Below are 14,478 nucleotides of genomic sequence, written 5' to 3' on the forward strand. Positions count from 1 at the left end.
AATTTCGGAATCATTCGACGATTTGCCGAAATCCTTCGAATCTCTGGAGGATGAATTCGGAGTCCCTAGACGATTTGCTTCGGGATTCCTCGACAGATCACGGTGTAAAAAAATGGATTATTATCGAAGTTTCATGTACCTCTGATTTTTTTCACAGAAAGTTAGGCAAGGTCATTAGAAATGAGGTACGGGGTGTTTTAAAATATTTCATCGAAGATTTTTCGAAAAAAGTGATTTTCATTGTTTTCTTTTCTAATATACCGTATAAAAAGTCAATTGATAAGCCAACATAGGATCAATCATTGTAATTAATCCTCAAAATTGAAAAGTACACATTTGCTGACTTTTTTGAGTAGAAAACCTATCTTGAAATAAATCTAAATATTTGAAAAATATCAATTTCTGTCATTCCAGCCTTCCTAAACTATGTTTTTATTAATTTTTTTGCGTTATTTTCAATTTTTTTAGCAATTATCATCTTTTTCCAGCCCAAATATGGTTCTCTATTGAATGTTGTATTCACATTTCTTTCTTCGCACTATGAGACCAGACATTTCTCATTCGCACTATGAGACCGGCCCATTGCCAGTCTGCCATATTTTGAAGGACCGATGAAATATTTTAAAACACCCCGTACCTCATTTCTGATGACCTTGCCTAACTTTCTGTGAAAAAAAATCAGAGGTACATGAAACTTCGATAATAATCCATTTTTTTACACCGTGCAGATTGCTTCGGAATCCTTCGACGATTTTCTTCTACATCCCTGGAATATTACCTACGAGATACCTGAACATACACGTTGGAATTCCTGGAGGATGGAGGATATTCATAAGATTCTCATTGAAATCCCTGGAACATTTCCTCCGCACTCCCTGGAACATTCCTGGCGGAATCCCTGGTAGATTGCCTTCACAATACAATCCTTGGAGGTTCTTTCCGGTATGCTTGGAATATTCCCGTCGAAATCTCTGGAAATTCCCGTCGGAATCCCCGGAACATTCCCGTCGGAATCACTGAAGGATTCTCATCGAAATTCTTGGAGGATTTCCGTAGGAATCTATGGAGGAATGTTGCATTATTGTCATTTAAGATAGATAGAATATTTATGAAATATTTCCAAAAATGTCCACTGTGTACCGGTGGAAACCTGACGGCGATCCGTCACATATTGTCCTTTCAGTGTGTGGGACAAAGCCGAGCGCTACCACACTTATAATAGACTAATCATCGGCTGGTAAACAAACACTTTTTGATACTATGGGCTACTACAAAAAGCACGTGCTTGAGAAAAAGAAAATAGATGAGTGTGATTGATCCACAATTACCTTGGGTGATTGGACCGTATTTATCACATTACCATTAAGATAGCTTAATGAGGTGGTAAAATATTCGAGAATTTTTGAAATGATGCCCAAAATAGAGAAAATAGATGTAGGGGCTATAGTCCCCCTACGCATCAGGGCTAGTTACGCGAATGCTTACTGATATAAAACTGAACTGATATGAAATTGATCAGATTTAGGAGCACACACTTCACGATGAATTCCTTTCAAAGCGGCATTATAGGGGTATTATCATATCGCCAACGGCAGCTCGGCATTTGACCACAGACTGCTTCTTCTGTTTACTATAACTCTATTGTACGCAAGGCAGATATTTGACTCCAAAAAAATTAATCAAAATTTCGTTCATTATGTAAAACCAATTCAATAAAAATTTAGCGAAAAAATAATTCCCCCCCCCCCCCCCCCCGCATTAGCACCTTTTATGAACAGCTCTCATTATAATTCCTTCCTGCGAAGAACCGAATCATCCTCACCTTGAGTAGAGGGGTGATTGAAATAGCGTAACGACCCGGTAGAATACCCTCCCGTGAGCTAGCGAGTTTCAAGTCCAAGCTCCTTCATACAGATCTTAACAGCTTCCTCCAGGTCGTTTCTGGTAGTCTCTTCATTGAAATCACAGCTAAAGCTATAGAATAACCGCTGCTGGACTTCATCTCGTAGCTCATACATAGTATGTCCTTTAGTCCAGTTTTGTTAAAAGCTGATGAAATAGCAATCAAAGTTCGTTTTGTGCTTGGAATTTTCGAAGCAAATATCTATGTGTACAACCAAAATACAATACAAAATATTTATTTCTTCATTTTTATTCAATTAGGATTTTCGGATATTCAAATAATTAATCAAATACGAATTTGGTTTTGTTTCAAACAAAGTTTCCATATTTAATATTAATAAAAATTTGATTGATATACAATATGTAATCTTATTCTCTCTCACTGTTATTTATTCCGGCTCCCGCTAACTTTTCTTCATATATCAAGCTTGGTATCTTCTTCTAGAATATTTTACTGTAAGATGCATGTATAAGTAGTCGATTCATAGCCTTAGTCATAGAGTTATTAAAACTGCACACAGTACTTCGTGAAGTAAAATTTCAATATGTCTTATTTATGTTTCTTGCTTTGTGAAATTTGTACACAGTTACGAATATTGGAATGTCAAGTAGTATACGTAATAAGATGACTTAGCGATAAACATACTTCAGTTCGTTTCAAAACAAATAAAACATGATTTTGTACACTGAAAAAATCCAGATTACTTTTAAATACACCGTAAGAATGGTTTTGAGATCGTTATTTATTGTTAATATTTCGCTTACCTAGTTATCGCTATATTATGTACAATCTCTCTAAGTTAAGACGGAATGCAACGAGTGACTATTTTCCGCAAAACATTTGATATCTGCTGCAGTTTGTTCTATTTCCTATTTTTTTGCTTTTGTTTTAGATATAGATTAGAGCAAACAAAACTATGTCAATAATTTTTCTGTTTTTGTGTACATAAAACGAAATTATACAGATGTGCATCACATTACTTAAACTAAATTGGGTACACTTTTCTGGGTTCACTGGATGCGGATATCTTCTGTTGGACGAAAATAATAAAATAATAACTTCTGTTCGAAATTCTCTCGCATTTACATAATTTTTGCTTCACATTAAAAGATTGAACTCGTAAACATGATTCTTTTCTGTTGAATTTTCGCATGGATTAAGGATTTTCACTGTATTTTTATTGGTTTGAAGGTTCCGAAGAAGATAAATATAACTCAGTGCTAGACATAATCTCCATAATGCTCATATTTTACACGCTTCCGTTCCGGGTTCCGAGCACCTCTCAAGCAACAGCTTTCAAGAACAAACAAAAGTACCTTCACTCCATCAAACGCAGATACTTTTTGGCTGTAGCAGTGGTGGTGGCTGGTAAGGTGAGATGATAATTTGTACCATTTTAGGAACATTTCCTCGAGAAAGTTTCGACCCTAATTCTACATTACCCTCACATACCCCAACTTCCCACGAAACTTCCAAAATCGAACAGACCTTCGCCAGCAAGTAGTGGTAGGTCATTCCAAAATATTATAACTTCGAAAAAAAAAAGAAATATTTGAAACATGTTTATAAAATAGATGTGTTTTGATAAACATTCAAACCATTCCGAGGATCGATTTGTCTTTGTGTTTTTCATTTATTCTCTAGCAAAAGTGATTTAATGTTATTGTTGCAAAATATAGAAACCATTTCATACACATAAATAATTTAATGAAGCTTTGCATTAATGTTTCGAGAACCAAGACTTCCGGAATGCATGATATTTTGGGTTGCCCTATCCTACAGGTAACAGATACGCAAAGCAGGTAGTCCGCTTCCCTTTTTCCAGACGAGGATAACCGCGATGGAAGTTGCAAAGTGTCTAAACTTCCGGGAAAAGTTTCGCCTCAACCCAAACAGACAGCCAACTGAACCCCGCCGAATGGGAGACGCTGCTGTATGTGTGCGAGTGTGAATGTTTGTGCGACGTACGGCGGTTGCTGTTTCCCTAACTTCCGGAAGCGACAAACAACGGTTATGGAGCGGAACCGGCTGACTGTGACCGGGCTCTGCTCTGGTCGGCTAGGTGACTGACAAGCGCGCAGTCAAATGGGCAAACTGGGACGCAAAGTTGGAAGCCCCCGGGTGTCCGAGTTACTTGATCCATCTTTCCGTTTTAGGTGCGGTGGTAATAGTGGATGAAAATTATTTGTGTGGAATTTGTTGATTTAGTTTCATTACGGAAAGGATTAAGATTGTTTCCAAACTTATTTTTGATGCAACACGAAAAATAGTATAATTTTTAATCAATGCCAACTGAATGATTCATAAATTTGATTATACTGCTTATTCAAATATCAAATGCTGCATGGTTACGCAAATGTCGCGGATGCATAGAATTATGATATTCGAAGTGATACAGATTTAAAAAAGCGACGCGCCGATGGAAAAATATCGGCGGTGACACACATTTTTACTTGTAGAAAAGATTTTTTCTATAATAGTTTTACCATCACCAAAGCTCGGATTTCTTTAAATTTCTCCGGATCTTCACTCAGAGGTGGGTATTTGAAACACTTCCTCCATATGTTTTGTTTCTGGATAAATTTTCTGAGGAGATTTTGCACTTCTTGAAAAAAACCAATAAGGGGCCGTACACATATTACGTAAGCACTTATGGGGGGAGGGGGGGTCGGTAAATATCTTACGCTCCATATAAATAAAAAATCATTTGTATGAAAAAAAATCTTACATGAGGGGAGGGGGGGTCGAAAAACCCAGAAAAAATGCTTACGTAATAAGTGTACGACCCCTAAGTGTCTAGAAAAATTCAAGCATGTGAAGAAGATCATTAAAAAATATCAGAAATTCTACGGCCATGAGCATTGGCAGCCATAGCTTTAATAATTTGATGGGGTATCACTTGCTGCAATATCGTTGCTTTTGAGAAAACAGCATGCTTATGACAAGTGGTGCCCCACCTCTGGCTCCGCCTGTGGCCATGAAGTGCTTAAATGAAAGGTTACTTCGAAAGTTGCAGTTGCAGCTATTCCACCAGACCTTTGTCCAAAATATTTCCCTGAAAGTTTTCAAAGAATATTATGTAGGGGGAATGACGGCTTTGGCAGGTTTTGTTCTATTATTGGCAGGGGGTTTTTATGACTGACTAGGCTCAAATTTGGCCTAAACATTCTTTGCATATCAAAGAATATTGTGGCCAAATTTCATAAAATTCGGTCGACAAAAATCCACATGCCAATAATAGAACAAAACCTGCGAAAGCCGTCTTTCCCCCTACTCCTCAATTTTGTTTGTATGAAAAGCCAATTCTACCAGCATGCCTGGCTACCCTGTCGGCATCTCCCTCGGTCCCTCATTTATCAAACAAAAACCATAATTGGCACCCAAATTGGACTCCGCGGTGGAATAAGCTTTCCACTTTTGAATTTCTTCTCAAACGCGCCACGAGAAAACCCCGAGCGAGCCAATTATCCCTTCGGAGTGCGCTAGCAACTAATCTAATCAGAAAATTTCCCAAATTTGTTAAGCCTCGTCAGCAGTGCCAACAACGGAACGCCTAGACCAAAGACCCATTCTATAAACTACGAAGCTCCCGTGGCAAATTGACACAGCTTCACCGAATGAGTTTCTTGCGAACTTTTCCAAGCGCGCGGTAAGATGATGAAGAGGAGGCTACTCCAATGGATGCTCAAAAGTTTCTTTCACTTTTGGCAGCATACCTGCTCAGTTCTGGACTCTTCTTTGATAAATAGGACGCTGGCGATGATGCCTCGATGAGATAAGCTTGCCACTTGGCTCAGGCACCCCACACCCTCGCTCGGGTCGCGGCACAACGGAACATCACCGGAACTTCCAGCAAACTAATTTTGACAAAATGTTGTCAAAAACTAATGAGATTTAGTCACCTTCTCATACTTCCGGGAAATAGAAGTTCATCTTCATCGGGAAGCGGAACCCAAGCGCAATTTCACCTTTAAATTTCGGCCCACTGACTGCTAAATGTAGTGTAAATGTAGCGATTCTCGCGCGTTCGCGGAACCACCGCCGTATGCGGCGGAAACCCGGGATGCAAACATGTGGCGTGGCACATAGCACACGTTCATGTAACTTGCAGTGCAGCAGCAACACCGACAGCAATTCAAACGTTCCGGGCGAGCTTTTCCGTGGCGATTTGTTGAACCACGATGGCGGTCGGCGATGCGCGGTCGGGCCCGGTCAGAAGGTGTTCCGCAGCATCAACACGGCACGGATTGTTGGGCTTCCGTTGCGAGTTTGGGCTGGTGGTACAAGAGGCACCTTTTGTGGTTCGAGTGTTCTGCCGAATTGCAAATCGTTTCCCTAGTGGAAGTTGTCTAGTGATTGATATTTATTCTTCCAATTACATAACAAAGTTGTCAACTTTTTACCAGAGCGAAGGTTTGCTTTTTTATAGAGCATCGAAATCGATTCGAGGAAACTAGGAGTGATTTGTACAAAAATTATAAATAAAGACCACTGATAGAGGTTTCATTCGCTCAAAACTGATTACAGCCCGAACACACTTCTTAGCGACCTGGTATAATAGTATTTGCACAAATAAATACCAAATAAATGGCGTTTGCATAATTCGCTTATGAAACTATGCAACGAAGTCATCTCATCCAAATTTCCCTCGCGCTGAATAAAAGAGCAGCTTGTGGTCAGAAATTGTTTGCGATTATTACGTCTACAATACGGCTGGCCAGGACCGGGCCAGCGAAAAAGTTGCTCATTTTCGGGACGGTGGGTGGGTTGTTTGGGTGACCTGTAGACCTGCGTACCGAGTGGGCGATTACCGCAAGCACAGGAGAAACAAAAAAAGACCTGTGTAGCAAAGGGAATCTGGGGCAAGGGTGTTCACCATCAAACGGCGCTGAACACGGATGCTCATGTGTTTGTTTTGGTGCGCAAACGGTGTTTGTTGCCCTTTCCATGACAGGCGAAGAATGTTACGGACGAAGCATTATTGTTGACAATACGTAGAATTTGGAAAAACCGGCGCCTGACCGTCAGCCACGAAGGTGTTGGCTTTTTTGTTGTCGTTTGGGAATATGGATCAAATGCTGCGGAGCGATAGGGAAAAAATAAATGCTTAAGGGTTGTGTTCCTAAGGATAGGGTTGAACAATGTTGGTATGACGTACTAAATTCTTCTGTGAGATGTGTCTTTCAAAGCCAATTTGATGCCAATTTTGCTTTAGCACGCGTTTCTCAATCGAAATGGTGCACTTGTGAGCAAAAAATTACATGTTTTTGCTTTTCATGCCTTTCATGTGTGATCATTTTTCGGTAACTGACCTTCCAGCTCGTGCGTGTATTCCAAACACACAAAAGTATGTGACCCCAAATGGCCGGAGCGAAATGCGATGACAGCAGCTCTTCGTGGGTGCAAGTGCACGCCACGGAGATCTGACCAGAAGAGGCCGAGTCATGGCCGTCATGGCTTGCTGCTCACCGATTCGCACGCTGAGGTGTAAATGTTCAATCACACGCTGATGGTAACTTATTCAAACCCCACAAAATGTCATCTCGCCCGTATTACAGTCACTCTCAAAATTGAGCGTGCAGCATGGATTAGATGAATATATTCGAAAATTCCAAGGGAAATTTAATTGTTGGCTCAATTGTTTTAATGCATTTAATGCAAATGGTTGAATTTTTTCTCTAAAGTGCATTTATTTGAAAATAATCTTAAAATACGCCTGTTAGATGTGACAAAATTGAGCGTACAGCGAATTTTTTTCTATCAAATTTCTTATTATAAACACGAATAATGTATTTTAATATTGTTTTTTCATAATTATATTTGTAATAATAAACATCCGCTACTTAAACATTCAATGTTTTGAAATTAAACCATGTTTTGGTCAAAATGGCGAACAAGTGAGAGGTAATAACTCTGCTATTTAACAATTCTATGATGCTGGGCAAAATAGATGCTTTAATTTGTATGTTTCACCGGCATCGTATCTTATATATAATAGATAATCGAAATCGAGCGAGACATACGATTAATTTCGGAAAATTCAGTCGGTAAATGTTGAAAACAGATGAAAACATACAGAGAAAACGACAAATGTTGGGAACGGCATATTTCAAATTAAGTATAACTTTATTTAAAAGTCGATGTATAGGTAGCTTAAAAGCTCAGGACACTCACGAATAATAATATTAATAAAACAGCAGCACACGGATACATTATAAGATGTCATTTTATATTTGAAGACTCAGTCGCCGTAGGAACAAATTTGGTTGAATCATTTAAATTCTCCAAGATATCATTAAATAAGCTGCCGAACTCTTAAAAAAGTTTATTTTTACTCGGCACATGGAAATCATCCAATTGTATCCCTTATGGTAACAGACCGTGGAGTTCAATCTAAATTTAATTATGAAATTACGATTTTAGGCTATCTTTTCAATATTCAATCAGAAGTGCTCTACGGGATTGAAAAGCTGTTTTAATGTTCGGTACCTTAACATGCACCTTGTACTTTTAGAATTTGACTGTAAATGATTGGATTCAATAATATTACTCTTAATGATAGACCTGGGGGCAGCAGGGACTTTGTCCAAGGGCTTGACGATCCCTCCCCAGGCCATCTGCGAGTTGTGGCGCCTGCCTAGGATGTGGTGGGGTTTGACAGTGGGCCCTGTTAAACCCCTAAAAAAAGCTGCATGTATCCGCAAGTAGGCTCCGCCAAAGCGACCGTGTGCCGCTCAAAGCGCACAAGCCCAAGTCCTGGTGTTAGGTGGGACGCTAAACAGCCCTGACACGACGGCCCTCCGGCGAGACAGGAGGTTTGCGCAGGCCCAATAAGCCGCCTGGAAAACCAATAATTACGAACAATATAAGAGATAATGCGACTCGATATAATCGGCAAAGACCTAGGCGACGAATAAAGGATCACGATTGGAAGCTTGGAACATGGAACTGCAAGTCGCTAGGTTTCGCAGGTTGCGACAGGATGATCTACGATGAATTACATCCCCGCAACTTCGACGTCGTGGCGCTGCAGGAGATTTGCTGGACAGGACAGAAAGTGTGGAAAAGCGGGCATCGGGCGGCTACCTTCTACCAAAGCTGTGGCACCACCAACGAGCTGGGAACCGGCTTCATAGTGCTGGGAAAGATGCGCCAACGCGTGATTGGGTGGCAGCCAATCAACGCAAGGATGTGCAAGCTGAGGATTAAAGGCCGTTTCTTCAACTATAGCATCATCAACGTGCACTGCCCACACGAAGGGAGACCCGACGACGAGAAAGAAGCGTTCTACGCACAGCTGGAGCAGACATACGATGGATGCCCACTGCGGGACGTCAAAATCGTCATCGGTGACATGAACGCGCAGGTAGGAAGGAGGAAATGTATAGACCGGTTATCGGACCGGATAGTCTGCACACCGTATCGAATGACAACGGCCAACGATGCATAAACTTCGCAGCCTCCCGCGGAATGGTAGTCCGAAGCACCTTCTTTCCCCGCAAAAATATCCACAAGGCCACATGGAGATCACCTAACCAAGAAACGGAAAACCAAATCGACCACGTTCTAATCGACGGTAAATTCTTCTCCGACATCACAAACGTCCGCACTTACCGCAGTGCGAATATTGAATCCGACCACTACCTCGTTGCAGTTTGCCTGCGCTCAAAACTCTCGACGGTGTACAACACGCGTCGAAGTCGGACGCCGCGGCTTAATATTGGGCGGCTACAAGACGGTAGGCTAGCCCAAGAATACGCGCAGCAGCTGGAAGTGGCACTCCCAACGGAAGAGCAGCTAGGCGCAGCGTCTCTTGAAGATGGCTGGAGAGATATTCGATCCGCCATTGGTAGCACCGCAACCGCTGCAGGAAACGACTGGTATGATGGCGAATGTGAGCAGTTAGTAGAAGAGAAGAATGCAGCATGGGCGAGATTGCTGCGACACCGCAGGAGGGCGAACGAGGCACGATATAAACAGGCGCGGAACAGACAAAACTCGATTTTCCGGAGGAAAAAGCGTCAGCAGGAAGATCGAGACCGTGAAGAGACGGAGCAACTGTACCGCACTAATAACACACGAAAGTTCTATGAGAAGTTGAACCGTTCACGTAAGGGCCACGTGCCACAGCCTGATATGTGTAAGTGCATAAACGGGAACCTTCTTACGAACGAGCGTGAGGTGATCCAAAGGTGGCAGCAGCACTACGAAGAGCACCTGAATGGCGATGTGGCAGATGAAGATGGCGGTATGGTGATGGACCTGGGGAACGCGCGCAGGACATAGTTCTACCGGCTCCGTATCTCCAGGAAATCCAGGAGGAGATTGGCCGGCTGAAGAACAACAAAGCCCCTGGGGTTGACCAACTACCAGGAGAGCTATTTAAACACGGTGGTGAGGCACTGGCTAGAGCGCTGCACTGGGCCATTACCAAGATTTGGGAGGATGAGGTTCTGCCGCAGGAGTGGATGGAAGGTGTAGTGTGTCCCATCTACAAAAAGGGCGATAAGCTGGATTGTAGCAACTACCGCGCAATCACATTGCTGAACGCCGCCTACAAGGTACTCTCCCAAATTATATGCCGTCGACTAGCACCAATTGCAAGGGAGTTCGTGGGGCAGTACCAGGCGGGTTTTATGGGCGAACGCTCCACCACGGACCAGGTGTTCGCCATTCGCCAAGTACTGCAGAAGTGCCGCGAATACAACGTGCCCACACATCATCTATTCATCGACTTCAAAGCCGCATATGATTCAATCGATCGGGACCAGCTATGGCAGCTAATGCACGAAAACGGATTTCCGGATAAACTGACACGGTTGATCAAAGCGACGATGGATCGGGTGATGTGCGTAGTTCGAGTTTCAGGGCATTCTCGAGTCCCTTCGAAACCCGCAGAGGTTTCGGTGGTGATGGTCTTTCGTGTCTGCTATTCAACATCGCTTTGGAAGGGGTAATCCGAAGAGCGGGGATTCACACGAGTGGCACAATTTTCAATAAGTCCGTCCAGCTATTTGGCTTCGCCGACGACATAGATATTATGGCACGTAACTTTGAGAAGATGGAGGAAGCCTACATCAGACTGAAGAGGGAAGCCAAGCGGATCGGACTAGTCATCAACACGTCGAAGACGAAGTACATGATAGGAAGAGGTTCTAGAGAAGACAATGTGAGCCACCCACCGCGAATTGGCATCGGTGGTGACGAAATCGAGGTGGTAGAAGAATTTGTGTACTTGGGCTCACTGGTGACTGCCGAAAATGACACCAGCAGAGAAATTCGGAGACGCATAGTGGCTGGAAATCTACGTACTTTGGACTCCGCAAGACGCTCCGATCGAATAGAGTTCGCCGCCGTACCAAACTGACAATCTACAAAACGCTCATTAGACCGGTAGTCCTCTACGGACACGAGACCTGGACGATGCTCGTGGAGGACCAACGCGCACTTGGAGTTTTCGAAAGGAAAGTGCTGCGTACCATCTATGGTGGGGTGCAGATGGCGGACGGTACGTGGAGGAGGCGAATGAACCACGAGTTGCATCAGCTGTTGGGAGAACCATCCATCGTTCACACCGCGAAAATCGGACGACTGCGGTGGGCCGGGCACGTAGCCAGAATGTCGGACAATAACCCGGTGAAAATGGTTCTCGACAACGATCCGACGGGCACAAGAAGGCGAGGTGCGCAGCGGGCAAGGTGGATCGATCAGGTGGAAGATGACTTGCGGACCCTCCGTAGACTGCGTGGCTGGCGACGTGTTGCCATGGACCGAGCCGAATGGAGAAGATTCTTACATACCGCACAGGCCACTTCGGCCTTAGTCTGAATAAATAAATAATAATAATGATAGACCTGAGACAATAATCGAGCTTTAAAACTAATTTAAGTTAAGGACATACTAAATTTGAATTATGTCATTCCTAACATTTGTCGTTTTCTCTGTATGTTTACATCTGTTTTCATCATTTACCTACTGAATTTTCCCAAATTTATCGTATGTCTCGCTCGATTTCGATTATCTATCATATATAAGATACGATGCCGGTAAAACATACAAATTAAAGCATTTATTTTGCCCACAGGCATTGAATTGTTAAATAGCATTGTTCTTACCTTTCACTTGTTCGCCATTTTGACCAAAACATGGTTTAATTTCAAAACATTGAATGTTTAAGTAGCGGATGTTTATTATTATAAATATAATCATGAAAAAACAATATTAAAATACATTAATCGTGTTTATAATAAGAAATTTCATAGAGAAAAATGCGCTGTACGCTCAATTTTGTCACATCTAATAAGCGTATTTTGAGATTATTTTCAAATAAATGAACTTTAGAGAAAAAAATTCAACAATTTTATGTACGCATACTTTGAAGGAAGGGATGAATATTGAAATGCATTAAAAACAACCGAGCTAACCATTTAATTTCCTTTGAAATTTTCGAATATAGTCAACTAATCCATACTGTACGCTCAATTTTGAGAGTGACTGTATACACCCAGGTTTTTTTTTACACGGTTGGAATTCATTAATTTCTCGGTTAACCTCAACTTTCACAGCTTTTCAAATACCCCCTGAATTTTCTTTGATTTTTTGTGAATTTTTTCGTGGGGTTAACTCATTGTTTCATTGACGCTGAAGGTCTTAAACGACTAAAACCAAACCGTGTAAAAAAAACCTGGGTGTATAGGCTTCGTGGCCGTGCGGTTAGCGACGTCAATTGTCTAAACGCATGTGCTGTGGAGTGTGGGTTCGATTCCTGCCCCGGTAAGGAGAAAACTTTTCGTAAAAGCGAAAATTTCTCCACTGGTTCACTAAGTGTTGTGTAAATGTACTTTCCGTTGTCTCATGCTAGATGTTAAGGTCTGTGCGACCTCTGGTCGAAGACGGTGATCCTGTCTTTTTAACAAACTTAGTGTTTTTACACAGTTTTGTAGGGGAACGGTTTGGCACTTCATCTCATAGCTCCCATTTCCATTGATTTTCAATTCTGTCTCGCTTCTTCTAAATTTAGATATTTAGCACTTTGCTTTACAGGAAACCTAGAACTCACACATATTTCAATGTTCAATTGACCATTTGCGTAAGAAAAATCCTCGTTCTATTACCGAATCTTTGGCTTTTTTAAGGGCTACTTTTCCAAGAAACCAAATTTATTGAATCCTCTAACTATTTTAAAAATCAAAAACAAAACCCTAATTAATCCACCTAGCGGTGATGGTGCCTTTCTCGTTCGTTCAAAGGGTTAAAGAATATATAAGAAAAGCCTAAAATAACACTAATAAGTGTAAGAATAGGATCTTTCTTCATATTTGTTTATATGTATTATACAATTTCTCGCCGAACGCAACTTGTTGCAAGCAAATCGGATGAGCATAAGTGTCAAACAAGTGATTTTGTATAGTGGTTTTGAAATATCTGGCGCTTAGTTTCGTAGGGGCGTAACTGTGCTGATCGATTTCTCCTAATCGATTTTATATTTTGTTAATAACTCATTTGTTTCAAAAGCTACAACCGTGATTATTGATTCTGGTACAAGATACAATCATCCATTATCACACCAAACCAATAAATCATCGACAAACCAGTGCAATTCGGTACAATAATAAAAAGAAAAAATCGGCGAAAAGAAATCGATCTATACAGTTACGCCCCTATGAAACTAAGCGCGAGATATGTATATTGGCTAAAACTTCTGATCTCATGGTCCGATCCGGCCAATTTTCAATAGGAAACAATGGGACAGGATTCTCCGTCCAATGCAATCCGTTGCGAGCAAATCGATGAAGTCTAAGTGCCAAAAAAGTGAGCTAAACTTTTTTGCACGCTTTTTATACAATGAATAGTATTTTGGCCATGATTTCTTAGCCCATAGTCCGATCCGGCCAATTTTCAATAGAAAATAATGGGACAAGTATCCCTGTCGAATGCAACTTGTTGCAAGTAAATCAGTTAAGGGTAAGCACGAAAAAAAATGAGCTAGAGTTTTTGCGCACACACACACATACACATTACACACACAGACATCACCTCAATTCGTCGAACTGAGTCGATTGGTATATCACACTATGGGTCTCCGGGCCTTCTATAAAAAGTTTGTTTTTGAAGCGATCATATAGCCTTTGCGTATAAATAAGCGCTGAAGTATGGACCGATATTGATTTTTGATTTTGGTGTAAAAAGTGAATTTGTTATTCAAGGATTGTGCATTTATTACAAGAATTATTACCAAGATTTCAGTACATGACAATCCTATAAGCGCACTGTATTCTTTCGATACATACAAGTAATTTTTTAGAGTAAAAGTGGCGCCAAACAGAAAAATGCACCAAAAAGTTTCTGCGAGCCGGGTCAATTCAAATTTCTTCCCTACCTCAGATAAGACAGGGCAAACGAATTGTGGTTACAAATAGGTCCTATGCTGAGGGCTAATGTGACAACAAAACGGATCATAGTTAACTCCTTGAAAAGGCACAATACATGGGTCCGAAACGTCAAATGAAAACATAAAACCCCGTTTTTGATCCCAAAAGACTGAAAGCCAAAACCTCAAACGTCGCCATCTTAGT

At 41.5% G+C, this 14,478-nt stretch overlaps 1 long non-coding RNA gene across 1 annotated transcript in view; it reads right to left on the reverse strand.

Annotated features, from left to right (window-relative positions):
* Nucleotides 1-9,123, reverse strand: part of LOC134225454 (uncharacterized) — a 565,870-nt gene extending 556,747 nt beyond the window's left edge. The window contains exon 1 of the long non-coding RNA XR_009983248.1: nt 8,468-9,123. This is a non-coding gene — a long non-coding RNA (uncharacterized LOC134225454). The remainder of the gene's footprint in view (nt 1-8,467) is intronic.
* Between the last annotated feature and the right edge of the window lie 5,355 nt (nt 9,124-14,478).

The sequence above is a fragment of the Armigeres subalbatus genome, chromosome 3 (genome assembly GCF_024139115.2).
Source record: "Armigeres subalbatus isolate Guangzhou_Male chromosome 3, GZ_Asu_2, whole genome shotgun sequence".
Classification (NCBI taxonomy): Eukaryota; Metazoa; Arthropoda; class Insecta; order Diptera; family Culicidae; genus Armigeres; species Armigeres subalbatus.